This window comes from Taudactylus pleione, unplaced genomic scaffold (genome assembly GCF_031769625.1).
Source record: "Taudactylus pleione unplaced genomic scaffold, aTauple2 ptg000019l, whole genome shotgun sequence".
NCBI classification, from domain to species: domain Eukaryota; kingdom Metazoa; phylum Chordata; class Amphibia; order Anura; family Myobatrachidae; genus Taudactylus; species Taudactylus pleione.
Window position 1 is genome coordinate 40,138,872 of NW_028284421.1, and position 18,079 is coordinate 40,156,950.

At 42.4% G+C, this 18,079-nt stretch overlaps 1 protein-coding gene across 8 annotated transcripts in view; it reads right to left on the reverse strand.

Moving 5' to 3' along the window:
* Positions 1–17,339, reverse strand: part of PPP6R2 (protein phosphatase 6 regulatory subunit 2) — a 122,549-nt gene extending 105,210 nt beyond the window's left edge. For 2 of the 8 annotated variants that reach the window (XR_015869824.1, XM_088447364.1), the window contains exons 1-2: positions 16,935–17,337; positions 5,701–5,809 (exon numbers count right to left, since the gene is read on the reverse strand). The gene's annotated coding sequence lies outside the window, so the exon portion shown is untranslated. Of the gene's footprint in view, positions 1–5,700; positions 5,810–16,934 lie in introns of all 8 variants that reach the window. The other 6 variants (XM_088447374.1, XM_088447352.1, XR_015869820.1 and 3 more) reach the window with 5 other exon arrangements.
* Positions 17,340–18,079: the final 740 nt, after the last annotated feature.

The following is an 18,079-nucleotide window of genomic DNA, read 5'->3' on the forward strand; positions in this document are numbered from 1 at the left end:
CTTTCTCATTTTGTATTACTCTCTGTTTCTATTCAGTCTGCTTTTTCTACACAGGCTCTTTCTCCAGTTTAGACCAGAGGTTCTCAAACTCAGTCCTCAGGGCCCTACACAGTTCATGTTTTCCAGGTCACCCAGCAGGTGCACAGGTATATTCATTACTCACTGACACATTTTAAAAGATCCACAGGTGGAGCTAATAATTTCACTTGTGAATCTGTGAGGAGACCTGGAAAACATGCACTGTTTGTGGTCCTGAGGACCGAGTTTGAGAACCTGTGGTTTAGACTATCCGATTCTGTTTTGTTTTTTTTTTAATTTTGTCTACATCACGGTTTCTACTGTTGTCTCTACCTCTCACCAATAGTGATTGTTCTTTTTACTTTACCATCACTCTTTTATTCTCTCTTTTTAGTCTATCTTCCTTGTGAGTATTTTTCATCTACTCAGGCTGTTTTTCATTTTTGTATTTGAATATGTTTAGTAATGATGCTGGGCACATGTAGTATGCATAAGCACAGACGTGCACAAGTGCTCTTCAGCTGCTGTCGTAAACTGGAAAAATATAATTGGTGGGCAAATGTTTGAGTATGTGAGTAATGTGTGTAATGTGCTGGCACATACATAACATAACAACACAGACATCGTTTATGTGCACATTTTAAAAATCTTAAACCTGTTTTTGAGATGAATTTGGAAATTATCCTATTTAAGGAAAATGTATATGACAAAATCTAAATGTTTTTTAACCAAATCTCATCGAGTTTACAATCCACTCCTGTTGAGATAGATGTACTCTATGAGAACGCTTCACACGCACATCAGAATAATTGAAAGAAGAAGAAGAAAAAGAAAATCAAACGTTCACAGTACAACACAAGTTAAATGTGCACATATATACAAATACTCTCTCATTTTGCATTTTTTTCATATCTATTTACATGTGCTTGATTTGCACTTTAAAGCTGCATTTCATTGGCTGGAGCCTCTGGCGATACTGGGAAAAAATTAACACAGAGGAACAAATGTGCATTAGTGACAGGGATAATGCGAGAAAGAGAGACCAAAGGAAGAAGGTCCTTCCTGTGATGGCTTACAGTCTACGAGGGTCAGCACAGGTGGTGTAATGGTTAGAATTACTGCCTCACAGCACTGAGGTCATGGGTTCAATTCCCAAAACGGCCCTAACTGTGTGGAGTTTGTATATTCTCCCTGTGCTTGCGTGGGTTTCCTCCGGGTACTGCAGTTTCCTCCCACACTCCAAAAATATACTGGTAGGTTAATAGGCTCCCAACAAAAATGAACCCTAGTGTGTATGTGTGTGAGCATATGGTAGGGAATATAGATTGTAAGCTCCACTGAGGCAGGGACTTATGTGAATGGCCAAATATTCTCTGTAAAGCGCTGCGGAATATGTGTGCGCTATATAAATAACTGGTAGTAATAATAATAATAGGGTTTGGGTATTACAAGGAGGGTTATCTAAAACAGAGGTTAGGTGTGTTGTCAGAGGTGCTGAAGGGGAGGATTCACATAGAGTGGTGACAGATGTAAGTGATAAAGATGATTGCATTCATAATAGATTGCAGTGGGATACACACTGCAACCCAGGATCGCAGAAATCCAACATGTTGGATTTCAGCGATTTGACGATCGCAATCAAAAAATTATCGCAATTGTCAAATCAGGGACATTTAACATGTCAAATGTCCGCGACCCAGCGACGTATTGCAGAACATCGATGTTGGTCGATCGGAAATATCCGATGGCGATCGGAAATTTCCGATCCCATCCCTGCATCACGGCGATCCGTTGCAGATGTATGGGCACCTTAAGAGGAAGGTCAGAGAGGATCATAATGCAGCAGTCTAGATGAATTATGAGTCCATGAATGAGAGTTTTGATGGCATCCATGGGGAGGTCTGATTCTAGAGGTACTATAAAGGTGGAGGCAGCAAGGTTGTGAGACAGACTGAAGGGGAGGAGTTAAGAATGATGCTCAGCAGCGGACTTGGGGGACAGTGGAAAGTGTGGTATTGCCAACATACCGAATGATTAGGGGAGGTGATGGGTCCTTGATAGAAGGAATACAATTAGTTTGTTTTTAAACATATTAAGTTTGTGAAAGCTCAGGGACATCCGGGAGGAGATAGCAGAAAGACAGTTATGCTGGCCATACACTAGCGTGATTTAGCGCCGATTGCTCGATTTTCGACACGTCGTACGATGAATCGTGTGGAAATCGTGTAGCATTTAGGTAGGGATACGATCCAGTGCGCGCTCCTGCAGCTCTGAAAACGTATTGTATGATCAGATGTGTCATGATCGTATGTAGATCGTGCCGTGTATTTGCGCATGCAGTGCATCATGCGTCCGACCGCCCGAGCGGCATCATTTGTTAAAAAGAAACAAACAAAAAAAACCTGATGCACGCACGAGTGAGGGAGATCCGAGACGCATGCGTCTGTCTTTAATAAAATAAACACAGATGCAGGGATGGTTCAGTGAGAACCATCCGTGCATCTGTGGGAAAAAAAAAAAAAACAGCGTGCCCCCCCGCCCCAAAGAGCAACCAGCCCCGGGCTATTAGTGACCCAGTGCTGGTTGTGCAACATACGGGGAACAAAACGTAGGGGTCCCCCGTATGTAGGCACAACCAGCACCGGGCTAGTCAATACCAGCCCTGGTTGCCAAAATACGGGGGATAAACGACGTAGGGGTCCCCCGCATTCTGCGCAACCAGCACTGGGCTCTGATCCGGTCCTGGTTCTGGAAATACAGGGGGAAAAAATGCATAGGGTCCCCCTGAATTTTCCAGAACCAGCACCGGACTTTTTCTAGCAGGGGGCTGATGCCACAACCCAGGGAGCCCTTTCACCGGGTCCCCAAACCAAAGCATCAACCCCGACCACTAGTCAGTCCAGGCCGGGGATCCCTGGGGAGCTGGGGACCCCCCCAATAAAAGGAGTCCCCTCCCTCTCCAGGCCACCCCAGGCCTAGACTGATAGCCCGGGGTACCCCTGGGGCGGTGGGTGCCGGGTTGATGATGTATAAGTGTAGTGTAAAAAAATAAGTGAAAACATAGGCCCTGATTCAGACCCACTCGCAAGCGGCTGTCCGCTCGCAAGTGGGTCGATGGTGTGCACTGCGCATGCGCACGACGGCGGGAGCTCCGTCGTGCGCATGCGCCAGACGCGACGAGCGAAGGACTTTCCTTCGCTCGTTGTGTCTGATCAAAGGGGGCGTGCTGTCGATGTTGATTGACAGCACGCCCCCTTTGGTGGGCATGCCGGGGGCGTGCCTCCCAGACGGGGGCGTTCCCAAGGGAACGCTTACCGTCAGAAGCCGGCCCACTGACATCACTAGTGATGTCAGTGGGAGTGATTTTGGCTCTGATAGAGCCAAAATCACTCCGGGCCTTGCGGATGAGAAACTCAACCGCAGGCTCCGGCTCGCAGTGGCGATGGTCGCGATGGTCAAGACCATCGCGGCCATCAACCTGCACGCTCGTATAGGCTGTGGGTGGTGACCCACAGCTATACGAGCGTCCAGGAGGACGCTCCATAATTATGGAGGACGGCCCTCATTCAGAGCGTGCGCTCTGCTCAGAGCGTCCGGCTCTGAATGAGGGCCATTGTCTTTACGAGTAGAACTGTAGGTCCCAGCAAGCCTTCCCTGCATGCTGGTACTTGGAGAACCACAAGTACCAGCATGTGGGGGCCCGCTGGTACCTGTAGTTCACCTGTATAGAAATGTTTAAATAAACACAATACACACACCGTGACAGTATAGTTTTAATATACATACATACATACACACCTACATTACCTGGACTGGTCCTCTTGTCCCTGTAGGTATCATTGGTCTTGGTAAAACAAAAAAACAAAAAAATCAGACCCACGAACAAGGTAACATCCTTGAAGGATGTTACCTCCCGAATTAATGGCTCAGACGCGGCATTACACTTTGTAGTACCGTGTCTGAGCGTTCATTAGCTGAGAGGTCGGCCCCCGCCTCTCTCAGCCAATGAACGGCTCCACCATTGAAGTCAATGGTGAGAGCCGCAGAGTTACTAAAGGTTATCATGCGGAAGCCATTCATTGGCTGAGAGAGGCGGGGGCTGACCTCTCTCAGCCAATGAACGCTCAGACACGGCACTACGAAGGGTAATGCCACATCTGAGCCATTCATTCAGGAGGTAACATTCTTCAAGGATGTTACCTTGTTCGTGGGTCGAATTTTTTCGTTTGTTTTACCAAGACCAAGGATGCCTACAGGGACAACAGGACCAGTCCAGGTAATGCAGGTGAGTGTGTGAGCGTGTGTGTGTGTATGCATGTATTAAAACTATACTGTCACGGTGTGTGTGTATTGTGTTTAGTTTATTTAAACATCTCTATACAGGTGAACTACAGGTACCAGCGGACCCTTAATGCCCCACATGCTGGTACTTGTGGTTCTCTAAGTACCAGCATGTGGGGGAGGCTTGCTGGGACGTGCAGTTCTACTCGTAAAGACAATGTTTTCACTTCCTTTTTTACACTACACTTATACATCATCAACCCAGCACCCACCACCCCAGGGGTGCCGGGGATAGCCCCGGGCTATCAGCCTAAGCCTGGGGTGCCCGGGAGGGGGGGACCCCTTTATTGGGGGCTGTGGCATCAGCAACAAGCTAGAAAAAGTCAGAAGCTGGTTCTGGAAAATACAGGGGAACTTACTCAATTTTCCCCATGCATTTCCAGAACCAGGACTAAATCAGAGCCCAGTGCTGGTTGAGCAGAATAAGGGGGACCCCTACGTCGTTTGTCCCCCATATTTTGGCAACCAGGGCCTGTACTGACTAGCCCGGTGCAGGTTGTGCTTACATACGGGGGACCCTTAAGTTGTTTGGGGAGGGGGGGGCCTGGTTGCTGTTTGGGGAGGGGGGGGGGGCGCACACAATTTAAAAAAAATTATATATATATTTTGACAGATGCACGGATAGTTTTCACTGAACCAGCCATGCATCTGTGTTTATTTTATTAAAGACAGCTGCATGCATCACGGATCTCCCTCACCCAGGTGTAAATGAGTCTTTTTTTTAACAAATGACGCCGTTCGGATGGTCGGACACATGATCCATCGGGGCGAATGATCGTACGTGAGATCGTATGAACATAAGCACCAAATCGTGCAGACGGGACTGCCAGGGAGTTCAAGGGAAATCGTGAGATGAATCTTATCTTATGCTGGTCATACTAGTGTATGGCCAGCATATGATACACGGCAGACCAGATATCCAGGCATCATTGACATAATTTGGTTGTAACATTACTGGACATTGTGCTTGTTGTGAGCACCACGCATGTAGAGACATTTTTCAGGTCCAAAATCATCAGTAATATTGCAGAATGTGTGGCAACAATTGTAAAGATAGTCCAATAACAGAATAGTGAATGGGTATGATGAGTTACTGCAGCATTGCCCTTCTGCTCCATGGGAGGTTTCTGTCCTCCGTGAGTTTGCCTTAGAACACCAGCATTACGGTTTGACCGGTGTACCACCCCAGTGATACTCAGACATACTCGGACAGTGGCAGGTCACACACTGGGAAACATTCGATAAATCAATCATACTGACCAACACTAGAGCTCTCTACAACAGGACCAGAAATAGCACTGTACCACATAACACCCATCCGTATGAAAAATCAGTTCTTACCTTGCAAATAAATAGATTCAGTCTCAAAGCAAGTGACGTAGACGACCAAACACATACATTTGGGCTGTGTCTAAAGATGGTATACCAGGACAGTACTGTATACTGAGACCTAAATATAAAGTAATAAGATATTGTTTATTCAAGTATAATTTGCTGAAGATAAATGATCTAAACAAATAAAGAAGAAAAATAAATACAAAAGGTGTGAAATGTAGTAAATGTAGTATAAGATACCAACTACAGCATTCTAAAAGAAAAACCTAACATTAGATATTCTCTTATAACATTATAATTTTTAATCGCTTCATATCTTCCTGTCTTTGCACATTTTGTTCTGTATGAAATTGAATGGAAATCATTTTTTAATCATTTAGTCTACCCAAGCTAAGCTTATTTTATTACTTAGAGACACATATGGCTTTATTTTTGTAGCAAATTGTAATACATGTGTTTTACTAATGTTAGGGGCATTATAATGAGAAACAATATGGAAAAATAAATATATACTTGTGTGAATAGTAATTCATTTAACGGTGTAGAGTATCTAAAAAGGTCTACGTTACTTATACTAGAGTTTAATACAGCAATTACTTATGCTAGCCATACAGCGTGCTATTATCGGACCGATCAGCCATTAATTGCCTGATAGGGCTGTTAACTGCACAGTATAACAATTATTGGTCTGTCGGACATGAAAAAACTTCTCAGCAAGCCCGACAGATGTAATAATTGATGCAATCGAATATACTCACCATAGACAGATAGACCAACTATCTGACAGTGTATGGTAATGTCAGACAGTTGGTCTGCCTGGCTAATGATGATTTTTAACTGACAGTATATGGCCACCTTTAGATAGATGGCATGATTCAGATGGTCCCTAAAGGACTGATTCAGAGTTGGAAGCAAAGCTTTTGCATGTAGCTTCCATATATTGGGCAGATTTATTTTTACACTGCAATTTAGAGTTAAGCTGGGTACACACTATACGATGTGTGTACCCAGCGACGACACAGCACGATGGAACGTTATATCGCGCCAGCCATACACACAACACAGTATACGAATGTGTAATACAGCATTCCTAGGGCCTGATTCCATAGGGCCTGATTCAGAGGTGGACGCAGCTGCGTCTTCTGGCAGTCGGTCCTCTGCAACTTTATGCAAATGCAACTACAAAGTCCTTCCCAGGTGTACATCAGTGTGTACGAATGTGCACGGATCGAAACGCCCATTTTCAGCGTCCGCAGACACCGTTATACCACATGGTGCATCTTTAGACGACACCATTGGTTGCATCATCAAAACTTTATTTACCGTCTGAGTATGGCCTCCACAGTGAACGAATGAGCGCCTGAGTACGCAAACACCTCAGTGATGCTCCCATAACAAGCCCTTGCGTCTATTTACCCACCACCCTATCACTACCCAGCATTTTCCAAGCCACCTCCGATATTGCGCATCTCAATTTCAACAGTGCCTTTGTGGGTACACTCTGTGTAATGCATGCACCATAAGAGTTTCAAAAAATTGCTCAACTCGGTGAACATCGGCAGTGCATGGGGCTCTGGATCAGGCCCATAATGTGCTGATATTATGAGATTGCCTTGGGAAAAGCTAAAGCATCAAGTGCTTCTCCATTGAAGACGCAATCTTCACAAGTGGCATTCTATAACTGGGGACACATTCTGAAAGGCATGGATCCAGGCCATGCACCTGGAACCTCATGGCCCAGGCATCTCAAACATATTGGAGCAGCAAAACATGCTAAATATATAAACATCAATCTAAGAAAATATTAAATAAATGTAAGTTGTAGAATAGAATAATCTGAAAGAGAGAAATATTGGGTATAGGTGATGTGTCAATATTTTGTATTTTCCTCAAGGTATTGAAACTTTAGTATTACATTTGGCATCTCCTGCTACTGTAGTTCTACCTATTCCTGAGTGCCGCCTATATCCAGTATCTATATGCGATTCTGGGACGACTTCTCAGTTTACCAGGTGAGCAACGGGGAGCAGTATTTCTATGAGACAAGGTGAGTGCCCAAAAGAGGGCGGACTGGACATAGACCTCACCAAGAGCTAGCACATTTAACAACCCATATGGACTGCAAGGGTACTCTGACCTCTTTATCATTCTGGTATTCCAGTTTCATTTTATTATTGTTTAGTTTATAAATGTAAAGTGCAATGGAATATTCCTGTTCTATATAAATAATAATATTAATAATGATGAATGGGCCTGTCTCACCCCTTCCCACTTCTCGTGTGCAAGTGTATGGCTTCCTCCTCATTTTCCCATCACATCTTCCCTAGCATGTTTGGAAAGCCTCCCTCCCTACCTTCCACTGTGACAGCATGCCACCCCATCTCCCCCCCTCCATTACAAATAGCAAGCACACAATGACATGAGCTAAAATAACTCATACAGCTAGTCTCCAAGACTGAAATAAAGAAGAGAGCCAAAGCCATTTTCATTGAGTTCAAGTTGTGGTGCGGAGGGGCCAATAATTGGCAGTGACTGTATAAGCTCTCACATCATCTTCTTAATAATATAAACTATTTAACCATTTGCAGAGACAGTGAGAAATTAATAATGCAAAGGAAAGGTTTGTTTTGAAGATCTAATGGAATCAAATCTTGGTTCAGCTGTTGGACATTCTGAATTCAACTGTCAATAGTGACATCATCTCCCTTTCTCCACTGGAGATCATTGCGGTCTTCTGTGAACATGGTGAAAAAGTGTTCTGGCTAGATGTGTCAAGCATTGACCACGATCCAGAATAAAAATGCTGGACATCTTACTACTCAAAACTGGCAGGTAACCACAAGAATACATCAGTAAAAAAACAAAAGCATTTTCTAGAATCAGAAGAGGAAGTAGGTTTGGTTAATGGAAATGGTGAAGGGCAGTCATGATTGCCTGCAGCTGACTGTCTTAATGTCTCTTCTTCCACTGCCATGTTCCAACCATACCGCACCACTGGTAACTGCACAGAAATACCAGGCGGCCAAAGGCTGCTTTAAGATTTGTTACCAAGAAGGATTCTGCCTTTAAGCCACACACTTTCCCTACCAACAGCTACAAATGTTACCCAGCTTTAGAGTGCAAGCTCAATTGGACAGGGCTATCTTTAACTTCAGTTTAATTTCACTGTACATCATTTGTTTGAATGTACACTGCATAATAGGTCAGTGTTTTAGTGACAAACTATAGTTTTCATCTACTTGAGATATTAGGCTACTTTAGCTACTGAATTGACATTATAAGAACTAAAAACAATAACGACTACAACTGCGTGTCATTAGCTGAGACTGGAGTACAGGTGTGTGTGACAAGATTATATATCTATTTTATGCTGTAACTACATCGTGTCTGGCTGCTTCAACATCATATGATCTTATCATGTTACGGGAAGAGAGATGGAATAACCATGTGGCCATGAATAAAAATACTGCGGAGAACAGAATGGAGGGTGTTTCTAGACTGCACAATTATTTTTAGCAATGTGAATGGTATAGTACAGATGTGCCATTTTCAGTGGTTTTAAACTTCATAGGAGAACTTTCAGCCTCAATCAAGGATTCACTGACTTGCTTAAAACTATTACAGTAAACTATTGAGACTAAGTATGTAAAAGTAACCTGTTAAACTAACTGTCCACTATTTGCCTAAAAGGGAACTATACCATATCCCGATGCTGTATTATTTTGACATTATTTTTAATACTCAATAACATATACAGGTATGAGCAATTCTGAATGTTAAACCTGATTTTTCAGTATGCGGGAGCAATGTGAACATGGGATTACACCTCTATAAAGCAATTTGCACTTTAATTCAAACGCAGTTTTTTTCTATTGAGTAAGCATTCAGTCAGAGAAAGAAATTTTCAAATAATGTGTATGAGTATGGTAATACTGGTTTGAGAAGTTAAGTGATTTTTTTTTTATTATTACGCATTTATTTTATAATGTGGTTGTAAATATAGGGTGGGCAGATGATATTTATCTACATACAAATTCTATAGATGTTTTTTGCAGCAACTTTATTAGTACAATTGTGGAATATTAAACTCAGTGAGCGGAGAAGCTTCCAACTTCCAGGCTCCTCCCATATCTGAATGGAATCTTACATTAGCATAAGGTAGTAAATCAGTCTTCCATGGCTGCTTACAAATACAGCCATTTGGCGTCTGACTCAGAATCAGCCCCAGTAAGTGGTGTGTCACTATATATTAAAAAATCCAGCGCACAAAGTTAAATATGGTGCCCTTTTAAGCAGATTATAATGGAATACAAGGAATCTATCCAAAATGGCCACCATTATGCTACAGAATTTCTATGTGATGAAGAGAATGAGATCTGGAGATGTTATTGTCTGCTGTGAAGCAGGGCTCACTGCCATCCTGTGCAGCCTCTGCCCCAGGAACAAGTGACGCCACGCAATGGGACCCATGCCGTCGGCAGTAGAAGCGGTGAGCTGCACGGACACTTAAGGCGGCTCTACATACTGAAATGTGCATGCAGGCAGCACTGAAGCAGCGCTACTGGTCGTGCTAGCCAGATACAGGTGCCGTGGCGCCGAGACAGTGCCGCCCCCAGGGTGACTGCACCACTTGCACAACCCTCCCTACGTTATACATAACCCTTTGGTTAATGTTAACTGTATCCTCTGTGATTTAAGAAAATTGCTAAATCTTTATAGAAACTTGTGCTGCGTTTATATTGATAAAATTAGGAGGACTATTGCGCTAGTCCTTCGGAAAGGGCAAAGACCAGTGTCAGAAACATAAAATAAATCCTCTCACATATTTAGGACAGAGTTCTGGTAAAATATCATGCACACATAAAACCTTATTCTGCAGCAATTCAGCTACTGTGACATCACTGGCCTTGCCCCTGTTTATGAATCAACCAATCTGTTTCTGCACAATAAGGGCATTATGCTGGATCAGTCGCATGCGTAATTGCAAAATGCGATTGCAAATTAATTTGAATCTCTGCAACATGTTCAGAGCCAGTCAGCTGTAACTTGTGGCTGCGATTCTCTCCCCTTGCCGTACCTGGTTGAGAAAAGTCTGGATGGCGACGGAAGGTGTGGGTCAGCAAGTATTCACAAAATGTTAAAAATGGCAATACACAAAAGAAACAGTTAATGGACCCGTGTGGAGTGGTAGAGATGTAATGCAGATAGATCATGATAATATGAAAATGCAACATTTTATTTTTTGTTATGACACTTTAGAATATATGTGCAGGCTTTCTCATCCTAAATTGAATCTGAAGCAGTCATTATTTGTATAAATCAAGTATATAGTGCAAAATAAAATCACTTGTGAAACACTGTTGGGTAAATTTAAGGGGTTTTGCATAAATTGGTGTGTTTTCAGCATTTACGACCAATCACACGCAGTCATTATAATCAGCTGTAAGGTGCCTACACACTTGGCGATGTGCTCACGATCTGACATTGTGTCCGTTTTCCCCTTGAACTCTCCCCAGCAGCTCCCCGGAAGTCGTGGGCACGATTTGGTGTTAAAAACTGTCCAATGTGACAAACGATATATCGTGCCTCCTAACTATTCCAGTGCATCGTGACTGAGATTGTCAGATCTGCCCTACAGCACAGCAAATCTGAAGATGCGATGTACGACCTGCGGGGACGTGTATCGGCATCGTGAGTGGACACTTGCGATTTGGCCATATTTTACACGATTTGTCGTCACGATGCATCGGAATCGGGCAAATCGTGTAAAATATCGCTAAGTGTGTAAGCACCTTTACACTTTCACCAGGGTCCAGCACCAGCAATTCAAACCACTCCAGGAGACTGTGTTTGAGACTTTTCAGCAGTCATTTTAGTCGCACTCAGCAAATACACATCCACACCATGCCATTACTGCACTGTGGCTACGACTGCGCGCCCACTTCGATTGTACGCACGCTCACTTCCTGCGACTGCATGCTCAAACCAACTCCAGTAACGGCTACCTAGCCACACAGTCAAGTCACGTTTGAGACTGAAAAAAAAGAGGAAGATTGCGAACATTTGCACACACATAATAAGAAAAATGCAACTTGAGAAAAAAAATCCAAACGGATTCTGAATAAGGCCCTGTCTGCAAAGCGGTCCATTAAAAACTGGAGCAACCGGCAATCGGTCCGATGTTCAGCGTGATTTGCCTTCACCCTGGGACATCGCATGATTGCCGATACACACTACCCGATTTAATGAATGATGGATCGATCACTCGTTCCGTCCTTCATCAATATGCACGGCGCCGCATCAATCATACGATATCACATGAAACCAGGGGAACATGCAAAACGGGCATACACACTGCACGATATGTCTGATTTGTCGCTCCGATTTGGCCATATCGAGCAGATATTGCTCCAGTGTATACTCCGCTTTAGATTTCATAGTGTGTTCAACTCGGCTCTGCAGCAGCAGTCTCCCTTTGCAGCCCAGCACACAGCAGCGTGTGCTGGGCTGCTCAGATGACAGGGAGGATGGGGTGGCGGCATCGGACCCCTGCCGGGCCCCTTCAGCTGCGTCTTTCAATGCAAATGCACTGGCCTCAGCATGCCCGGGCAATTAGTACCCATTCCCCCTGCCTAAGAGAATACAATACATGATGAGCCACCAGCACATCATGTTATAATTTGCCCCATTCATGGTTTTTCATCGGTTCTCTAGTGATTCCCTTCTGTACATGAGAATTGATGTTACTCGCAAATGAGAGAAATCAACAGATGCATTGTTTTTAAAAAAAAAAGTAGAATGTCTCTTGATATTATAAATATTTATAATAAATGGTGTATAACCTTAGCAAGGATAAAAAAGATGTGACTATTCTTCAACATATTTGATATGTTGTATCATAAAATATATGAAAACTTATATTAAAGTGCACCAGTCACTTAAGCATACTGCTTGTTACAAAAGGTTTATAGATTATTCTATACTCAATTTTTAAAATGTTTGAAGGTACATTAATAAATGCCATGTGTCCCTTCCAAATGCTTATTTATTATTTATTAACAGTTTCTTATATACAAACTCATTCACCATCAGTGGGTAGAAGCCAATGCAAAGTATGATGTAAGCTCTTACGAGCAGGGCCCTCTACCCTCTTGTGCTTCTCCTTAATTTACTTTCATCTACTTCTTACTCCCAACTAGGGCAACTAACACTTGGTTGCTTATGCTCTGTTGCTTATTTGGATGTTATGGTCGCTAATGTAGCAATGTATATTATCCATGTCCTTGTCCTGCAATCTATTGTACTGTACTGTTAGTCGCTGGTCTCCTATTTATGTGTACTTTGTAAGGCGCTGCGGAACACTTGTGGCACCATATAAATAAATAATAATAATAATGTATAATGGCATGGCTTAGAATGCCCGTGTGGACAAAACCCTCACTCTTTCTCTATGTTGACTAAATTGTTAAATATACCAACAGATTTCAGCTACCAAACAAATACTTTTTTTTTTGCTTCCACTTCCTCATTCTGGTTGGGTATGAAATGCCAACGGCCGGCAAGCCGTCTGACTAAATACAGATGCTGAAGATCCCGACTGGAGCTGGTAAGTACCCTAACCCTCCCCTCCCCCCCAACCCTCCCTTAGTGGTGCCTAACCCTAAACTCCCCCTGGTGGTGCCTAGCCCTAACTCCCCCCAGAGGTGCCTAAACCTTTCCCCCACGGCTAACAGCTAAGGGCAAGATCTGGATGCTGTCTGTCGGGATTCTGGCGGCGGTCTGTGGGCTGGAGTCAGGATCTAGCCGGCTATGTTAAATCCCGGGTCGGGATTCCAATGCCGAGATTTCAACAGACGGCGCCCCTGCCGTCAGTGTTTTAACTATATCCCGTCAAATTGGGACAAAGCTGTTCCAATTGGGGTGGATGTTTTACACTGTGGTCCTGCTGATTAAGCACCATACTGTGTTCCGGAAAGTTTACAACTTTTTTCATGGCAAAACAAGGTAAACAAAATAAAATTTCTTTAAACACCCTCCTTTAGAGTAGCATCACTTCCATACTTACAAACCAAGTCATTTGAAAAAACATATAGAAAAGCTCTGAATTGTGATTTTACTGGCTCATTTATTTCTTGTTGACTTCGTGGATTCAATTTGTTCTCAAAACTCTCTGTGTGTGGCGCTTTATTGTCTCACTCTTTATTCCCACAATCAAAGAACAAACAGGTAAGTCAACTGCATTCTGACTAAGCTGGCCCAGTTGGGTGTGGTGGGGAATTTTTTTATTTTTTATTTAAGTTGACTTGTCAAGTGTAGGCACCCATTTTATGGGCTTAACTAATAATCATGAGGAAGAAGCTATGAAATTCACTTTCAATGTAAGTCAGGCCCAATGAATATTGTTCAGGTAAATCCTCAGTCACTGTTTGCTACCAAATTAAAAGGCTATATATTGGCTCCACTAGGTCAGGTGCCTAAAAAGTTATTAAATTGTTCCATGCAAACCTTAAAGTGATTGCTATACCAATTAAAACCCATTGTAACTGAGTCATTTTACACACAAAGCTTTTACGCATAAAGGACAAGATTTTTTTTCAGATAGGTGCCAAATCCATGTTTTAGGATTCAGCCGATTCAAGGATTCAGATTTTTTTTTTAAATATTACTTTTATTAATCCTCTAGAAGAAATAAGAATTATCTGCATTTTAATAGTGTGCTGTCTTTTTCCACAACATTAAAAATATACTGTGAATTTTGCTTTAAAAATAATATTTGATTACATTACATTAACATTTTTTTTAATCTAATTTGAAGATAATTTAGGTTGTAAACATAATAAGGTATGAAAAGCATTGTTGAACCTAAAAATAAGTTTGTAATATGTTTGGATTCTCCCAGTATATAAAAAGGTACCCACACACACACTAATATTTTTATAGCCAAATCGGTAGTTCAAACCAAACTGACCCAAAACACAACTTTTATGGACCAAAAACTAATGCTCAGTCAAATCTATATCTAGTAGCTGACTGCAATAACTGGGCTCCAACAAACACTGGGGCTTTATTTACAGATTCCCAACAGGTTGCATGTGAACATTTAAACCGGCACCTGCAGCCAGTGTAAAGCCTGGAAGTTGTAAGCCCTTGCTTCATAAATAAAGCCCTGAGTGTCTTCAGAAATTGTGTCCACCTACCAAATGAGCAATCAATCAAATTTTGTTAACATGCTTAATGACCAGATGGCAATTTACATGGCTAAACTTTAGTGTATTAGAGAGTTTCAGAGCTATTAGTAAATCAGATGGGTATTACATTTGGGTGCTTGCAAGGGAAGAATTTAATTCAATACAGTGCGAAGAAGCAATGTGGGAAGCACACAACACTGAATATTAAAGTAAAGAAACATTGCTAATTTTCCTGCAATTCTCTAAGGGGTGCAATTAAACTTGCCACAATGTAGCACTAGCAGCCATCATGCGGAGTTGAATAAGCTCTAAACAAAATATTGTGTATACAATAGACTCTTGACTGTATGCAGCGTATATTAAAAAGAAAATATTAGCATCTACTTTTAGAATTGGAAATAAACAAAGCAGACACAAGACCTAGAGAAGTGCCTAAAAACAGTTTTAAGCTGATAGAAGACACATAGGGCTTAATTTTTGCATAATTTGTTTTGAATAATTATATGTATCAGCATTATGTACTAACAGCCTTAAGCTGGGTACACACTCTGCGATGGTGCAACCCGGGGATGTGATTTAACGATACATTGCATCACCGTACACACATGATGAATGGTTACATGTTAACCACATTGGCCGTGGAATCGTCCCATCTGATGTACAGCACAGCAGATAGGATTTAATGAACGACGGATTGGGTATACGCACTAAATGATGTGTACGATATATTGTTTAGATCCGCCGAAGTGATATATATCGGACGATAGATCGTATAGTGTGTACCCAGCTTGATGCAAGAGATTTTACAGAAATCTTCTGCAGAAGGCTAATTAGCACTACAGATGGCTGTCCCCATTATTATCAATGGGGACTATGATCTGACCACTATGTACCAAACTAGTTTGACCCTCTGGTTTATGCCATCCTCAGACAGCACAAACTGCTTTATGCCTATGGAAGCATCCTCGCAGCACAGGGATCTTATAATGCCTCTCCAGCAGCCTCCGGAAACTCACACTGTGAGCATGCGCAGTGTCAGATTCCCCCTCCCCCTAGTAGTCGTTCACAATGTTTTTACTACCACTGTCAGAGCGAGTTACACTTTGTACATTGCGTGGTTATTTCCATTCAATATTAAAATATCTGTCGCAATGCTGACCGTTAATAACTGCAGTGCTATCATTATTAATACATAGGCTGCTTAGATTTAATTTTCTCAATTTCTAATTTTATTTCTTTCATATATCTATTCTAGCACATTTATGGACTTGGACAATACAGTAAAAATAAACCACACTTTATACATGTTTCATTGATGCGTTTTGTAACTTATTTTCGTGTGCTTTCGTAATGCAATATATTGTACTAATACATTACAATTATAATTTATGACATATATTGTCAGTATTCTAAAATTTGATATGCTTCATTAAAATTCCAAAACATAATGGTGGGAAGGCACAAATCATTCTTGTCTGTCACATTTGTAAAGCACTATTCACATGTTTGTTTATACATACTGTATGTGAAAAACACAACAAAGATGAGAATGAGTCTTCATACAAAACACACATATATATATATATATATATATATATATATATATATATAAAAAAAATTGGCTTCAGGCTGCTTGGATACTGAGATATAAGTTACTTACCAAACATAGTGCATTGGGCGAAATAAAGTAACTCTATGGTCATTAGGTGAATCATTTAAAGAGCAGATACACATAAACAACAGCATGTAAAGTGGAAGGTGAAGTACTTGGAAACATATGTAATCACTTTAATTAGTGATAATAAAGACACTGCAAAGAGCTATAATAATACCGAGTTCGTAATATCGCCTGTAAAAGAAGACTGCAAGTTACAGATAACTTGTATAACACGGGGGAATGACGTTTCCTGCCAGCATACAGCAGGCACATTATAGGGATAAAGAGATGAATTGTATAATAAGGTCGGAGGGTAATATACAGCCGGCCGCGCACTGATAATACATATATACACACTGTACATCTGCCGCCGCTGTATGTGGGGAGACACGTACCGGGAACGGAGACAGCTCTACTCGGCCTCGCCGGAACTTTATCCCCAGGTGCGGAGTTGCCGTGTTCCTCCGCCGGCTGGCTGTGTGTGTCGAGTGTCCAAATACGGTCCCCGGACCCGGGCGAAATATCCCAGTTACGCGAAGAGAAGCGCACGGGGAAATATCCGGGGCTTCTGTGTGCGCTCGGTATTACTCTCACGGGCCGAGATTCTCTCAGTCACCGGCCGCAAGATGGCGGACACGGGGGAGGCGCCACATCACGGGGGAGGGAGAGCGGCCGAGAAGGACAAGCCGCCGCTGAGTACTGAGAGGTGTCAGTCATGGTTCGGGCCCCCTGGCCTGAAGAGAGAGGGCAATGTGAGGAGCGGATGGGTTTCTGTGCTTTGGCAGTGTGTAGTTGTGGACTCAGTCGGTAATTACTGGAAGCAGCAGTGACCCGACTGTGAGCTATAATGATGTATTGTCACTTTGCCCCTGGGGCAATGGGGGAGAGTGTTAGGGCTCTAGGGTTCATTCAAACTATTCCTGGACTAAAACAGAGTACAGGTTGGGGTATGTGAGTCAGTGTGTATGGCCTCTGTCATTCTATTCAATTAGACTCGCCCCAGGAGTTCGTGCAGTTACAGACCCTCCAACATGACCCTTTCCACCAGGTTCAAAATGCTCTGTTCCTGGACTTATCTCTAAAGCTGCCTACACACACAACGATTTTTTGAACGATTATCGTTTTTCGTTCAATCGTTCACTTTCTCAGTTAAAACGATGGAACGATTATCGTGCATGCGCGTTCACGTTTGTAGTTCAGTCAGACTGACCAACTCAACGATTTTCATTAAGGGAATATGCAAAAATCATTTGTAGTTCAAAAAAATCGTTCATTACACTTTAAAAAAATCTGACAAAATCGTTCATAAAATCGTTGGTAACAAAATCGTATGTGTATGCAGCTTTAATGGTTGTCGTCATCCGTGTTGAAGAAACACCTTTCTTATCAAATAACTAGTTCAACACAGATTAAGGCAATTATAAATTAAGAGGGAAGTCCAGAAGCAGAGCATTTTGTTCCTGATAGAAGGGGTCATCATGTTGGAGGGTCTGCTTGAGCTATATGCATGGCAGCCCGCCTGGAGTTTGCCAAAATGCAC